The sequence below is a fragment of the Lepisosteus platostomus genome, chromosome 12, assembly GCF_059453375.1.
Source record: "Lepisosteus platostomus isolate fLepPlt1 chromosome 12, fLepPlt1.hap1, whole genome shotgun sequence".
NCBI lineage: Eukaryota > Metazoa > Chordata > Actinopteri > Semionotiformes > Lepisosteidae > Lepisosteus > Lepisosteus platostomus.
The window spans coordinates 17,957,864-17,972,753 of NC_142622.1; the positions used below are offsets into that span (position 1 = coordinate 17,957,864).

Consider the following 14,890-nt stretch of genomic DNA (forward strand, 5'->3'; position numbering starts at 1 on the left):
TTTACTACAGTAGGAGCTTAATGTTTTAACTTTTCTATCTGTTCATTTCTTAAGGGTTTCCATTCAACCAGCTCCAACCACAAGATGTGGGAGATGGCTTCAGACTACCACATTCCTCCGTATAAAGAATTTTCTCCTGATTTGTGTCTTGAATAGCCCTAAATTTAATTTCCACTTGTGTGCCTGGTTCACTGCATTGCTGCTTGATGTGAAGAAGTCCTCAGATTTGCCATATCCACCGTGTAAGACTAGAATATTCCATTCCTGCACTTGGCACTGCTGTGTGAGTACTCTGGTCTTGAGCTCACATGGCATGACAAATGGATCTGGTTGGCTGGCTTCACTGTGGCTCAAGAGATATTTGCTTTACTGGGAACCTTCTTTGTAGGGGAAGGGATGGGTTTTTCTTGCATTCTGTTTCTACTCTGCACTGTCCTTCCTGAATGCATTACCTTAAACTTATCCACGTTAAATTTTGAGGTGACCTTAAATTTTGACAGGAGTAAGTTTATTAGGTATACCAGAGTTTAACCCTGTAGGCCCCAAATGCAGTTCTTCCTATAGGTCAGCCTAAATGACTCATTATTTAAAGATTAGGACAACATGTCTTAGTGAGTGATCAATTAAGGAAGTAATGTTTCAATAAAGGGAACAACGGTTCTTGAGAGCTGAAGGATATTCTCATTTTTGTTCCAAAAAAGCTTTAATTTGCTAAATTTAATACAATTCCTGTTTAATTGTTTGCAGTTCAATTGTTCCAGGCCTTTAGAAATCAATGTTTCAAAGATGACATAGAGTAAATAAAATTTGCTGGAAAAGGGCTTGCCAGGCCTAGGGTTCAAGACTAATATACTGGGTAACTAATGTAAAGGAGTGTCTCACCTAAAAGTAAAATGTCCCTGATGATTCGAGTCTTGGGTGGTTAGTTGGTGGTTTTTGAGATATGGTTTACAGTCAGGAGAAGTGTGTATTAAATCAGAAACCCTGTCATAATTAATCAAAGGCAATTATTTATTGCTGTCTTGTTACGTGTTGAGGAAGGATTTGCTTTTCAGAATGTGGAAAAATAACCATCCCCTGGCACACAAGGAAGGGAGATGAACATAAATCCTTCAGTGATTCTGTTTGCCCAGTACTGACAGGCTTGAACTTTTGTCACCTCCAGGAAGAGACATAAAAGTTGCCCTTGGGGCTCCGTAAAACCGGGCTACGGTTTGCTCTCCTGGATTACAGAGATGGAAAAAAATCTCCTGACAGTTACTGTAGATATCATGAACAGAACTCACTTGCATGGTTTCATTTTCTGGATGAGTGATATTTACTCTTGGTCCTGCGGGTTCACAGTTCACCATTTTTATAGTTAACTTATGATCCTCAGTTAGTGACGACTTACAAATAGTGGTAAAATAGAGTAATTAAGCCACCAGTTGATGCAAATCCCATCACTAAGAGGCTAAGGAGGAATGGAAACTAAAAGACCCAGTTCCCTATAGGACCAGGATTGAATAGCAGTGTCCAAGATTGTGCATGATGTTGTACTTGAAAATCTTTAGTCACCTTTGCAAGTGATTGTCTTATTTTTAATACCCTAATCATTAATAATTTTAATATAGTAATCAAGTTTTAATACTTCATCAATAATACTGTATTACTGTGTTATTTATACCTTCATTGTTCAAAGGCAAAGTTGAAAACATGCGAAACATGCTTTAGTCTGTGAAGATAATTAGTCATCATTCAGACTTACTGTATGTGCAGCTTGTACTGTATATCCATAACTGACTGGAACACTTGTCAAAAAAGGGAACTTGTGGCAGCTGGGCATAAGAAACCCTTTGCAAATTTGTGTGGTGCTACATAATCAAGATTTTGTTTTTGTGTGTGAAGGAGCTACTGACAGAACATACTCTGCTTTAAAGGGTCACATGTCCTGTTGTCCTGCTGTGGTCTCACTGTTTTGAAAGGCATTTTTAGTTTTAAAATAAAGTTACAGTTAATGTACCTTTAAAAATGCCATATTGGACACCTGAGATAATGTGCAAAGTCAAATAAAATATTAATTCAGAGGATATTTGCTGTGTAAGTGAATTACAAGTATAGCTTGAAAGCAAAGGTATGGACACATTCTGTGACAAAGCAGCTCTTTCCTTTGTCATTTATTTTACTTTTCATTTATTTATTAAATAGTATGGAATTTCTGTGGGATTCTGTATTCCTTTGGGACCGATGTTCTTTGCTTACATTATTGTTGTACAGTTACATTGCTCAAATCACCGATGTACTGAAATCTTGGTCGGCACATTTTTCCCTCAACCCTTTTTTAACCCTTTTGGTTTAATGGTTAGAATGGTTGGACTGGGGGAGGGGGTATAATATGTGACTGGAAACATTTTTATAGAAAATGTAATTCCTTTTTTCCCAGACTTTTTAAGGTAATTCCCTCTTTGTAAACAAGAAAAGATGCCATATCTTTCAGTCTAAGAAAAAAAGACACAATTCACTTTTCTTCTGGTGAATGTAATCAAATCAATTCGTATAACACCAGCAGCTTCTGATTTTGATTTTCACGAAGGTGTTTCTCCGCCTAGTAGCAGATAGTATCCTGTAAATAAGTAAACCCAAAAGGGTTCATTTCTTGTCCTCTCTTGGAACTCTTGCAGGTCACCTCCCCCAGAGTCTTTCAGAAGGCTTTTTGTGGAGAAGCTAATAACTCAGTGACGAATGCAGGAAATGGGTGGAGGAGACGAACATTAGGGTGGATGAGGTCACACACAAACACACACATCACAGAGGCCTGTGTGACATTCACACGCAAGGGACTGACACTGCATGCTGTCCTATCCTCCAGGGGCTGGAGCCAGACCTGACTCTGCTTTTTAACAAGTGATATCTTTCAAGATGACCAGGACTTGAAGGTTAGCCTGGACAGGAAGCAATGAAAGCTCATGGTGAGCTGAATGTGAATGGGAGGCCTGTTGTGTGAGGCTCTCTATTCTTGCTCATTCACACCAAGGGGGTGGGATTAAGTAGGCGGCCAGCCTCTGATTCATTACATCACAATGAGGCCTTGTCAGTACCTCTGTCTCCTGAGAATAGTCAAGTCGTCACGGACATAAAGGACAAAATGAACTCCAGGCAAACAAGGGAGTTTATGGTGGGTGGGAGGTAGGTTAAAAGATTTAGATTTATTGTTTTGTCTGATAATACACCCAAGCTTTAGTTTTATTTCTGGAGTTTGATGATAATCTGCTTGTAAATCTTTAAACGTCCAATATCCACACTACAAGGAAGGATAGTTTGTTTTCCACAGCTGATGTTCAGACACCACTTACACCCTTGAGGAGTTTACATTCTAATTTAAGGAATGAACATGCAAACATTTAGTCAAATTATTAAAGGTAACTTTACAAATTCCATTAAAAAAAATAAAGCAATATTACAGTTATTGGTATTATTTGCAGGACACGTAACTCAACAAAAAGCACACCTTCTTCATAAATTGAAGAAAAAAACAAGACAAAGTTTTACCTATGAAATACTGGAGCACCATCCGTACTGTGGGTGATAATCCAACAACTGGAAGGTTTAGGGTTCAAAACTAAGGTGAAATCCTGCTGTCGTGCCTTTGGGCAAGGTACTTGGGTTAGGTTGATCCAGTGAATTACTCTATACATACCTGTAAGGTATATGTGACATTGGATAAAGCAGGAATTCGTAACATTATCCTCACTGGAATTTCTGTAGTGTTTACAGATATGTGGTGTTGAAAGCAGTCTAAGGTCATGGAGGACCAAAATAGCCATGAATCTACTATCCAAGATCATGCTGCCTATTTTGGAGCTTTGCAGCATGCTGGGCTCCCTGGAAATCAGCCAAATGATTAGCCTAATTGTGAATGTGCTGCTCATTCTATGAATTGTGCAGAAATGTTACTGATCTAAATTTACCAGGAGTATCTGGATCGCGTAATTTGCCGTTTTCTGTCAACACATCTGGTTGCACTTTGGAGAACATTTTGTGAAGGAAAGTCAGATCCTTTAGGTCTAGTGATGATTCATCACTGGTGGCCTTGTAAGATCTTTTCAGTTCCCTTGGTGGATATGTTTTATAAAATGACAAGCATCATGGTGAAAACATTGCACTGCTGGGGGCATGGCCATCTAGCTTTACACATTACAGTATAGTAAGTAACAAAGGAACAAGTAATATGTTTATTCCATGCTTTCTTTTGGAGGGATTCCATTTTACAATTTAGCTACAGAAATTTCATAAGATTTTAGCGGTGAATACAAACTCTTCATTGATCTATAAATATTAAGTTACCATAGGTAGGTTATGAATTATTGGAAGACAGGAATGTTTTGACATTACAGTACTTGTTGGGTTATGACATGAACTTAAAACAGTCATAACAGAATGTATGCTCACCATATTTACATATGCAAATATACAGGAATGTGACCCCAGGTTTTGCCAGGTTTTGACAGGACAAGAGGACACATTAAGTTCTGTTAAAATTTTAGAATATGCCAGAATTACATCATCTTGTAAGTGAGATATCTGTAGAAACAGGGAAAAAAATTATATGTAAAAAAACCACAGAATGTACAGCAGGATCTGTTAAGTTTCAGACATCACATTCACTGACCTCAGCACAATACAATTGTTAAAGTAGGATCAGCCATTGGTGCAAAGAAAACCTCTGCTTTCAATGTACTTGTTCACTTGATAAAAAATGTTTTCATTCTGAAACTATGGCTTGATGAGTCAAAATGATAGTTTCCAGAGTGACTAGGGGTCGAAAATAGGGATATACATGACAAGGAAAATATTTGAATTATTTTGGTACGTTGTACCTCCTCTCAGATATTGTATTAGCTCTGTTCTGGTCTGGACCTGCTTCAGGTCCTTCGGGACAAGAAAACTTAGCATGATTGAAGGAAACTACTTCTGACTGAAATTATATATAGTGGTTGCAGACTTGTTGGACAGAGCTCCACATTACAGTTTGGCAAAGAACCAGAGGACTGAGCCAAGCCAAAAATAAAACAGAATTTCATCAGAGTAAAAGGCCCATAATTCTGGGCTGGACTTCACTTTCACTGACCTCAGCACAATACAAGTGTTATAGAAGGACCTGCCATTGGTGCCAAGAAAACTTCTGCTTTCAACGAAACTTGTTCCTGCTTAATGTGCAGTATGAGGACATTTCAAAATTTTGTCTACCTGGTCACCAGAACATACTGCGTAGCCTCAAGGTCTAGGTATGTGTACTCTCTTATACCACGGTACAGTTTTAACTATGTAATTAACCCTATGGTTCCTGCAAAATAAATTTCATATGACAGTGACATAAAAATTAAGGTTTTAGCTAATGGCTAAAAGCCCATTAGTAAAGCCTAATGACAGACTGCACCTCAGTTTCATATTTCACCCAGTGCTGTAATGTAAAACACAACCAAATTATGAGCAGTCTAAAATATTCCAATGTTGTTGAGTTAGAATCAACCTCAATCATTTCTTAAAGTCTTACACTAAAGTTGTTAATCTTATGAGTAATCAGAATACTGGAATATCATGGTCTGCTCATAACCTCAGTTGTTGTAACATAGCTGTGCCGGAATTATTGAAATGTATTTTTGGATGCTATTTCGAAACTTTAATGCTTCTGAGCTTATTTTTACCAAACATGACTTTGTAGAGTGTATAATACTTCCGGATCACTGTAGTTTCCTCTTCGGGAGTTACAGTAGTTACTGTGTTCAAGGAATTTGAGTTTATTTTTGAAATGGTGAAAGCAGGAAAAACACCAGGTGTTTCCCGGGTTTCCGGGGGCAATTTCATGTTGGCATGTTAGTTTCCATGGCGGGTCATTTTCCCAGCCCTCTGGCTATGTGTTTGTTGTGAGCTGTCCTTAACCACATCATTTACAAGAATCTAGCACACAGTTTCTCGCCTGGGGCTACGTTCTCTGGCTGCTTTCCAGTAAGTTCTCCATTACGGCTTCACCTCTTGTCTCAGGTGAAGAGTATTGCAGCACAGTGCTGGCATTACAGTGTGAGAAACTTTAGAGCACTAGTGAGATCACTTTGCGACAGCTTTCTTAATTAAAGAGATGTGTAGATTGGAGACAATGAGTTGCTGTTGTACTATTAGGTAAATGGACTTCTTTGGGTTGTTTGTTTTATCTTGAAAGGTACAGTATTTCTAATATTGTAGTTATTATATTTATTTTGATGTGTGGCTCACAATCTTAGTCACACAATACATGAAGAAACCAAATAGGCATATTTTTAATCGTTTTTTGAAACTCTGCATTATTAAAGGGTACGTGTTCGTATCTAAGAGAATACGGTATATGTTTTTTACAGCAGCAATTTTTACAGTTATGCTTCAATGTTTAACAGAGAAAAGACAACAGAGCACATTTATTTTAAAAAGGATCAAGTCATAGGTTTATTCCATGCTGAAAAGAGAAGAAAGAAAACACAACGTTTCGGCCGTGGAGCCTTCTTCAGGTGCTATTTATTTTAAAAAAGCACATATAGGATAAAACACACTTGGACCCACCTAAAAATTCATAGAAACATGTATAGTAAAAACATGAATGAAAATACCAATATATTGACTCATCATCATGAAGAGAGTAATGCTTAAATGGTCTTCACAAACAGAAAATATTCAATTTTGTTTTCTTTGTTTTGTTTTATGTGTTGCATAATAAAACAGGGCTTCAGTACTGCAGTGGAAAGTTCTGCTGAACTGAAGCTGAACTTCTGAATTAGTATATAACCTCAATATTTCCTTTGACATCTGAAGAACTGGTTAATACCTGTGGTGTGCGGTCAAGCCTTTTCAGATTGAAAATTAGGGTCTGGATATTTTTATTTATTTACAAATCTACCTTAATTGGTTGAAAAGGTAGATTTTGTTATAGTTAATGCTGATGTTAATTAACAGAAGTTAGGGAGGAGGTCAAATTCTAATCTTGCACTTCCTTTCAATGGCTGCACACAACTCTGCATGCATCTTTCCACTCCAACTGCACCTTTGCAGCTGCCTCCCTGTTTCATTCCTCAGAAGTGAGGTGGGCTGTGACAGTGCTGGTCTTCAGCTAGATCTTAGGTCTTTCATTTCCTGAGTAAGATGAGATAATGCCACAGTATTAAGTGCACTGCCCCTCAATATTTGTCAGCTTGTTTCAATGTTATTAGAATTTAATACTGAAATTCAGTTGCAGACTGTTACAAAGATTTGGTCCATCTGTCTTTGTTTTAATGGTGAGTTATTTTCACGAGTTTAACAGTGGTATTATGTTATGTGGAGATAAAATGAACTACAGAAATTGTGTGAAACAGAGACAGTCAGACATGACAACACTAGAGCACAGAGCTGGTTTATTGATTGCCCCTTACTGCAGATGAAATAATGTCTGAACGTTGTTTCCCTATTTGCAGAGATATAATTTGAAAGGCATTTAACTAGAATAAAGTAAACAGTTTTCTACTTTGTGCCACCAGTAGATGAAAATATTGGAGCATACACAGTAGAAGGGTCAGCTGATGTAAGAAATGTTTTTGTTTTTTTATTTGAACTTTAGCACAGTTTAGCATTAAATTCCATTTTTATTCATTTTAATTTTATGTATTTAGACTCTACACAGGTACTAGATGAAAATTTGAAATAAGTGACTACAGTCCGGATAGATTATTCCAACTGTGGAGCCCTAGTGAACCAGTGGAATTTTTGCTGCAAATTGAATTGTTCCATGGTTGTGTTTGACATAGGGCTGAGTGGAAAAGGAAATAATATTTTGTTTTTTGTTAAATACTCCACTGGGTATGCAGAATCGCTGGAATTCCAGTTGGAACATAAACAGAAACTTATGAGGTTGGCCTAGTCACAGATATTAAGAGATGTACAGTAAGTGTTAGGCATTACAGATCGAAAGAAATCAGATATGCTTTGTAGGGAAATGGATGTTAGGATTGTGATGTTTGCTTATGGTTAGACACACCTAATGCAATGAGAGAAGAAAACAGCAAAATCATTCCATTGTTGGAAAATAATGTTATAGTGTACTTTACAGTAACACACAAATCAGTATAAAATGTGAATGACAGTGCTCATAGGTTAAGCTTCAATCATACATTTTATCCTTAATGAGACTGCTAATATGATCACAGAGTAGTAATATGTTTGGTATATACGTAGCTAACATTTGTTTGCTGTGAAGAAAACCTACAGTGCCTCAATGCCCTAAGACATGACAGAAATCTTTCTGAATATTATATTAGAAGCCCTAACAGGCATTTTGAAAGAGTGGGTTTTTTTTCTTTTCCAGGAAAGAGGCACCTATCAGCCTTGTGATTATACCTTAGGGACACTGCCTGACATATTTTCAGGTGTTTCTTTGGCATTTTGCTTTAGTGTGGGTGGTTGTTGCATGTGCAGTTTTTCTTGTTAAGTACTTTATTTTCTTGTAAAGTAATTTTTTCCAGTTCTTCTGGCATTTTTCTACTGCTAAAAAAAGCAAAAAACATGCATTCACAAGTTTATATTGGAGGTTATGTTTTAAACATTAAAAAACAGCCCTGAGTGACGAAGGCCTCCTTTGATATTTGTATGTCTGTTAGAAACATTGTATGTGTCATGGGGTGAGTTGAGTAAGTCAATTTATAAATAGTGTTTCTATGATTCAGTGGCTCTTTCAGCTGTTTGTACACACCATGCAGTTGCAAACCAAGATCTCCACTCCTCACAACTGGCAGTGTTGCGAGTTAGAATCTTAGGCCTCCTGCAGACAGAATTCCCTTCACTGGAAAATGTTCAGACCTTGTTCTGAAACTACTATTGTGGTGAACATTAGTGTGCAAATAGACAAGGAAAGACCATGCGTTAAGGGTGTTATATGACGCGAATTATAATGGAAATGACTCTTTCCACAGCCCTTACACAACATTTTACAACACTTTATAATGGGAGACTCCTGTAAGACATATGCATTGAGTCATATATACATAATATACAGTACTAGTAATTAGCATATGCTGGGCAACTGTGTGCAAAGACTTCCTGAATACTTTTCAGACATTGTAAAAATACTACTACATACCCTTCTCATATCACCAATTAGGCATGTACTACTAAAAATAGTTCCCTGTTTGTATTAGCTTAAGTTCTGTACTGCCAAGCATCATAAGAGAACTGCTAGAAAAAAGCTGAACTGCTGTGGTTAATGTACGCCTCTGTGCACTATGTTTCAGCAGTATTTTCTCTCCCCTCTCCATATTGAAGTTAATGCAAGACAGGAAAAGCAATATTCAGAGGTGTAGGATAGCTATAGGATAGGATACAACTTGCTGTGTCTTTGATTTTACCCATTATTTCTCTGAAGAAAGCAGGGGGCAGAGGGATGAGTATTTATCACTAATTGTATTTTCCAAAACTTCTGCACTATTAGAAACATTAGATTATAGTGAGCACTGTACATGGTAGCAGAGCTTTGTTTTAACCATTTTGTTAAATGATAATTGATTTTAGCTTACATCATAAATAAAAAAAAACACTGACACATTGTTTACCTTTATATAAGCAGAACACAGAGCTGTCAAAAGTCAAAGATCTGTATGTTATCCTCATTTTTATTGATTTTGAGGATCACACTTGCAGACGCATAGCTCACTTCATAACAGAAACTACTGTATGAGTGACTGAGGCCTATCTTAACCATAAGGTGGTTGGATGCAACCTTGCAGAACTAAGAACTGTCACTGCTGGGGGGTGGAAATGTGAGGAGGCCAAGATAGGAAGCACAGCTTGCTAACAGCACTGAGAGTATCAGACAGCACTGCTAGAAGCCTATCGAAGAAGGAAACGGAACCACTGAGAAAAGCTACTTGTTACTTTTATTTTTTAAAACGCCCGCTAATTCTATCTGTATTCTGCCTGAGGTTGTTGTATGATACTGTATGATGTGCATGCCTTGAAGCAAATAATACTTAATGGTTTAGGTAAATTCAGAAAAAAGTATTAGATTTGCAATACCTATACTAGTCAAGTGCCCAGACAAGGCGTCCTGAGGGTTTTTCAACTTATTTAACCTTTTTTGAACGGCTGCAGAGGTGATTTAAATGGAGCTTTTCCTGTTTTCGTAGTCAGATTTACTGCACTTACAAAGAAGCTCTGTGAAAGTCCGACCCTTATGCCTGTGTTGAGGTGTACGTTGAAGTTTGGGTTGGATAGGTCTGTGTGCATTTTATTTTAGTGGTAATTGATAGAACTTCACGTATCCAGTAAGGCAATGACACAAAGACTGGAGTTCAAGAAAGGTTCTGTGAGCTTGTCTTAAGACCATGAATCTTCACTTTTTGCATTCTGAGCTAGTAGCTTGGAGAGGACAGGCTTGGCAGCTGAGCATTTAATAATGAAATCTAATTTGAGACATTGCAATAGTGGAATCATGGCTGGCACGGTCTGGTGTGGTTTGGGGTTTTCAAGATTATAGAATGCTGCTGCGCTCAGTAATTTGTATTTACAAAACAAAAATGACTTGTCAGCTACTATTCAACCAGAGCATATGCTACCTCCTTAAAAAGTAAAAACAACTAAGAACAACTTTAATAAAGATTTTCTGTTTAGTGTCAGTTGAGGAAGATCTCATTAGAGCCTTTGATTAATATGATTCGGCTGTCTGGAAGAAAACCCTGATACGGCAAAGGTTAGTATAGCACAGGATAAACAACACATTAAATATCATTATCGTGCCTTAGGACATACATGTACAGTGTGAACAGTAGTGTTCGTTGATCTAGTTTATTATTAAGTGTTTAAAAGCAGTACTTTGATTAGACCAAAGGCGAGAAAAAATGGAAGATTTTTCAGATTGTGGGTTGAGAGAATCTACAACAAAGTCCCTGGTTGGGAGTTCTATTTCTGGTTAAAGATAAACTGTATTGTTAAGTGTTTTACTTTGGTGCAGCCAGAATTAACAGCTGATGTAATCGTCGAGGCTAGCAGGTTTGTCACAGTAGCAACAAGCTTAATAAATTCTGCTGGACAGGCCAAATCTGTTTCTGCATTTTTTAGAAATTGTGTGGTGCAAATTAAACAAGCCATATGCACATCTATTTTCTTTACTCTGCCTCTTACAGTATATAATCAGTGTTTCCTTTCTGGTAATAGTAATGAATTACGAAACCTTAGGCACTGCAGTATTTGAATTATTTCTAGGATTGCATTTTCTGCTTTGCCAACATACTGTATGGGCATGCAGATCTCATAAATGAAGGAAGTCTGAAAATCAGTATTCCATGTTTGTTTTATGAGATTATGTCTTTTTAAAAAATTTCTGCCTTTTTTCCCATTTCACTATTCTCTGTCAGGCTGTTTGGTTGCCTGTTTTTGGTGCTTAAAATGCTGTGAATATTGAAAAGCAGTCAAACGGTGTGTGAGGACATGCTGCCAGGCACAAGTAAGATGTTGTACAGTTGTAAGAAAATAAACAGAAAGAAACAAAACTTTAAATTTCTTCTCAAAGTAAGATTAAAGTTATAAGAAGTGCAACATTTATTTATAGGCATTTACTGTATTTTTCTTCTAAGTACAGCTTTTTTATGTGGCTATACAGTACATCGTTAAACATACTGTAGGTGTGTCAGACTGGTATTTTTAGAGTATAAATCATTGCTGGTTTTTAAGTATTAAATTCTTTAGACCACACAGGTTCCACCAGTAACAAGATTTAAGACACATTTCTAAAGCTAAAGAAAAAAATAATGAAACAAATTAAATTTTAAATTTTATGCATCATTTATCGTTTTCTTATTTGAAAAAGAGACACTAAAAAGGGGATTTGTTTCTCTGAGTAACTGGGAGAGTGCATAATGAAAAGACTGTATAGACAGTGTGTTGTTCTCTCTTCGTAATGGCAAAACAGAACCCTAGTGTTCCCTATATTATCTTTATGCCTGCAAATTCCTTTTTGAATGAAGGCCACTTTTGACATGACTTTGGTTTGTACCAAGGAAGGCATCCTGAAAATTGCTGAAAGAATGTCGTGTAGGCCTGCTTGCATTGCTACATTTAGAACAAAAGTATGGTTGCAAGTGTTTTAGGAAGTGTCCTGTGATCATTTGCACAATAACACTTAAGTACATTTCCCCATTAAGTGTTTGCTTAGGAGTTGAAGGGTGTTTAGCAGAGCAGCTGAGCACATGTATTCAATATCCTTGTTAAGGGAAAGTGTACCTATGCTCGATACTAAAAGTATTTAAAGGGTTTTATACAACTGGCGCCTGGCTTTTTGTTGTTGTGGGTTTTGTTGTGTTGGCCTTTTATTTTCTCTGAATTAATTCCACATGGCTCCAAATGCACAGCTTGATGCTACATTGGGCATCAGTGACAAGGCTGGGGTCCTGCCGTGAGCTCGTTGTGTATAGGGAAAATCACACCAGAGGGCTGTAGTAATGCAGATGCCCCAGATGTCAGGGGGGTCACTGGATGAGAGATAACAGCAAGGTTTTAAAAATTCACATGGGAACCTTTAATCAGCCTAGAGAGAAACAGAGGGTAATGCTTTGACATTTCATAGGAAAGTACAACAGAGCTTTCTTGCAGCTCACGTAGAAGGTGAGAGTCAAATGGAAAGAGAATGCACTGGCATCTGGAATCAGATGAAAGGCTAAACTCCTTAACTCATGATGTGCTGAAGGATGTGTGTTCTGTTTCTGCATGACCATAAGCTCAGTTCAGTTGAGTTGTCATATGCACAAGTGCAATGAAATGCTCAAACAAGAAACAAACAAGCGTGTTCGCATGATGTTTCATATTCTGTCATGTTTTGCAAACTATAAAATCCTTCAGATGAAAAAGAGACGTAAAAATCCCTAAAAGGGAAACTTTCAAATACAATGTACAATAATACAAAAGATTTCCGATACATAGAGTAAAAAGCAATGTGCCTTCCCAGTCCAAAAGGTGAGGTATGGAGATATTCCAGACCCAATTTCTAAATCCCCGCTTAAGCTAAAAAAAGAATTGTATGTTGCAACATTCACTTACAGAAAATACCTCCATAAATCACAGGATTGCACATCACAAAACAGGAAATAGTCTTCAGCCCAATCACGGTATTCCTCAGGCACCCATGCTGAGCTTTTGTGATGTGCAATTCTGTGACTTGAGTCTATATCCAAAAATAGTGTGACTTTTCTCTTAATTTCAGTTCTAACACATTGGTGAGAGTGTGGTGGTATAGAGACTCTCTTAAAGTAAAACCTCAAAGACTTAATTTAATTTTATGACTAATTGGGGTGATGAAATTCCTATATCTGGAGGTCATGTTGGTTTATTTACAAGAAATTAGTATGTTGCAATTTCTTAATTTGAGCATAATTGTGTGCATGTTGATAGACATAGAATAATCATTGGTACTAGAAAAGAAATATTTTTTTTTTCTAAATGATATCGTAAGATCTAGGGGATTTTTTGGCATTTACACAATCATATGAAGTCAAGTGCAAAAATATTTGTCTTGCTTTGTAAAAATAAACAGAAATTAGGTCTTGTTCTTATAACATAAGTAAAGGTAATTCAATCATTACTTTTTTTGAAGTTTTATTTTTTGTGTTAATACATCTACTGCTTTTTCCATTTTTATTTCAGGTCATATTTGTAGAATCATGTTTTAAATTCTGGAACAGAACTTTATTTTAAGAATTATTTGTGAACTTGGGGCCTATTTTTCCAACGTGAGCAAAACATTCACTAATCAGTAATAGTATACCTAAATACTGAATTCAGTGATTATGAAACTATTTACTAAGATCATGAAAATCAGAAATTACTGAAAATCACTGATTATGCTTAAATGTACTGTGGAAATACTCATACAGTTTAAAAACATTAAGTGTGAAATCTTATAAAACGTCCAATAAATGCTTCAACCTGTTGTTGACTGTGTTACCAACTTTGGGAGATCTGGCCCACTCCTAACTGGAGCCACACTATAGCATAAATACAAGTACATCAGGAATATGGTTAATTGTCAGCTATTATGACAAATCAGATTACTTCTTCAGCACCTTCTGTCATCTATACTCTGTTCCAGACCATTTGCTTGTCATCAAATTGAAAAGGTCTCTTCTTTCTTATTTCATGAGGCATTTCTGATCTGTCATGTAGGTTAATCTCAATCCCTGCTGAAGAATTCGTACGTGTTTTGAGTACGCATGTCTGTGCATTCTTTAGGCTAATGTACTGTACTGCTACCCACGAGTTTCAAGAGTAATTTCTAAAATGATTTTTAAGTCTTAAAATACTCTGTAGTTAACAAAATAATTCAAATTTCCTTGAAGTACAAAAAGATTATTTTACTAGGTGCCGGATGATATATGAGATCTCCAGCTCAAGATCAGATTTTACATTTGAAAGCACCTGTTTTTTTTTTCTCAGAGATGTTTATAAGATGGCAAACTGCAATAACTACAAAAACAGTTGGCTCCATAAATTGTGGTAATTCAGGGTGTCCAGTAAATTCAGTGACAGTGATTTTATATATTAGTTGATTAGTGGTAAGCCATAGTTGTAGCTTTTTTTTCAGGATTTACATTACTGTCTAGCAGATGTCTGTGAGGTTTCTTAAATCCCCTTTTTGTAGCTCATGACTGAATTTATACAGTATGTTATCATACACTGCACTCCAATTATATAAAAATCATGTCTTTGGGCTTATTTGTGAGATATTTTTTAAAGTTTTCAAAAGTGGCCAAGGGCCTAATTTTCAAACCTTATTTTCTGTTCAAGAACAATAAAAGGAAACACCTGCAACAGAATAAGTTGCAGAGCAATAATGCTGAAACTAGAAGAGCAAGTGTTGTGCGAACATTGG

General features: G+C 36.7%; 1 protein-coding gene across 4 annotated transcripts in view; it reads left to right on the top strand.

The window, feature by feature from the left end:
- Positions 1–14,890, top strand: part of nedd9 (neural precursor cell expressed, developmentally down-regulated 9) — a 59,077-nt gene that overhangs the window by 26,224 nt on the left and 17,963 nt on the right. The gene's annotated exons all lie outside the window — the stretch shown is intronic.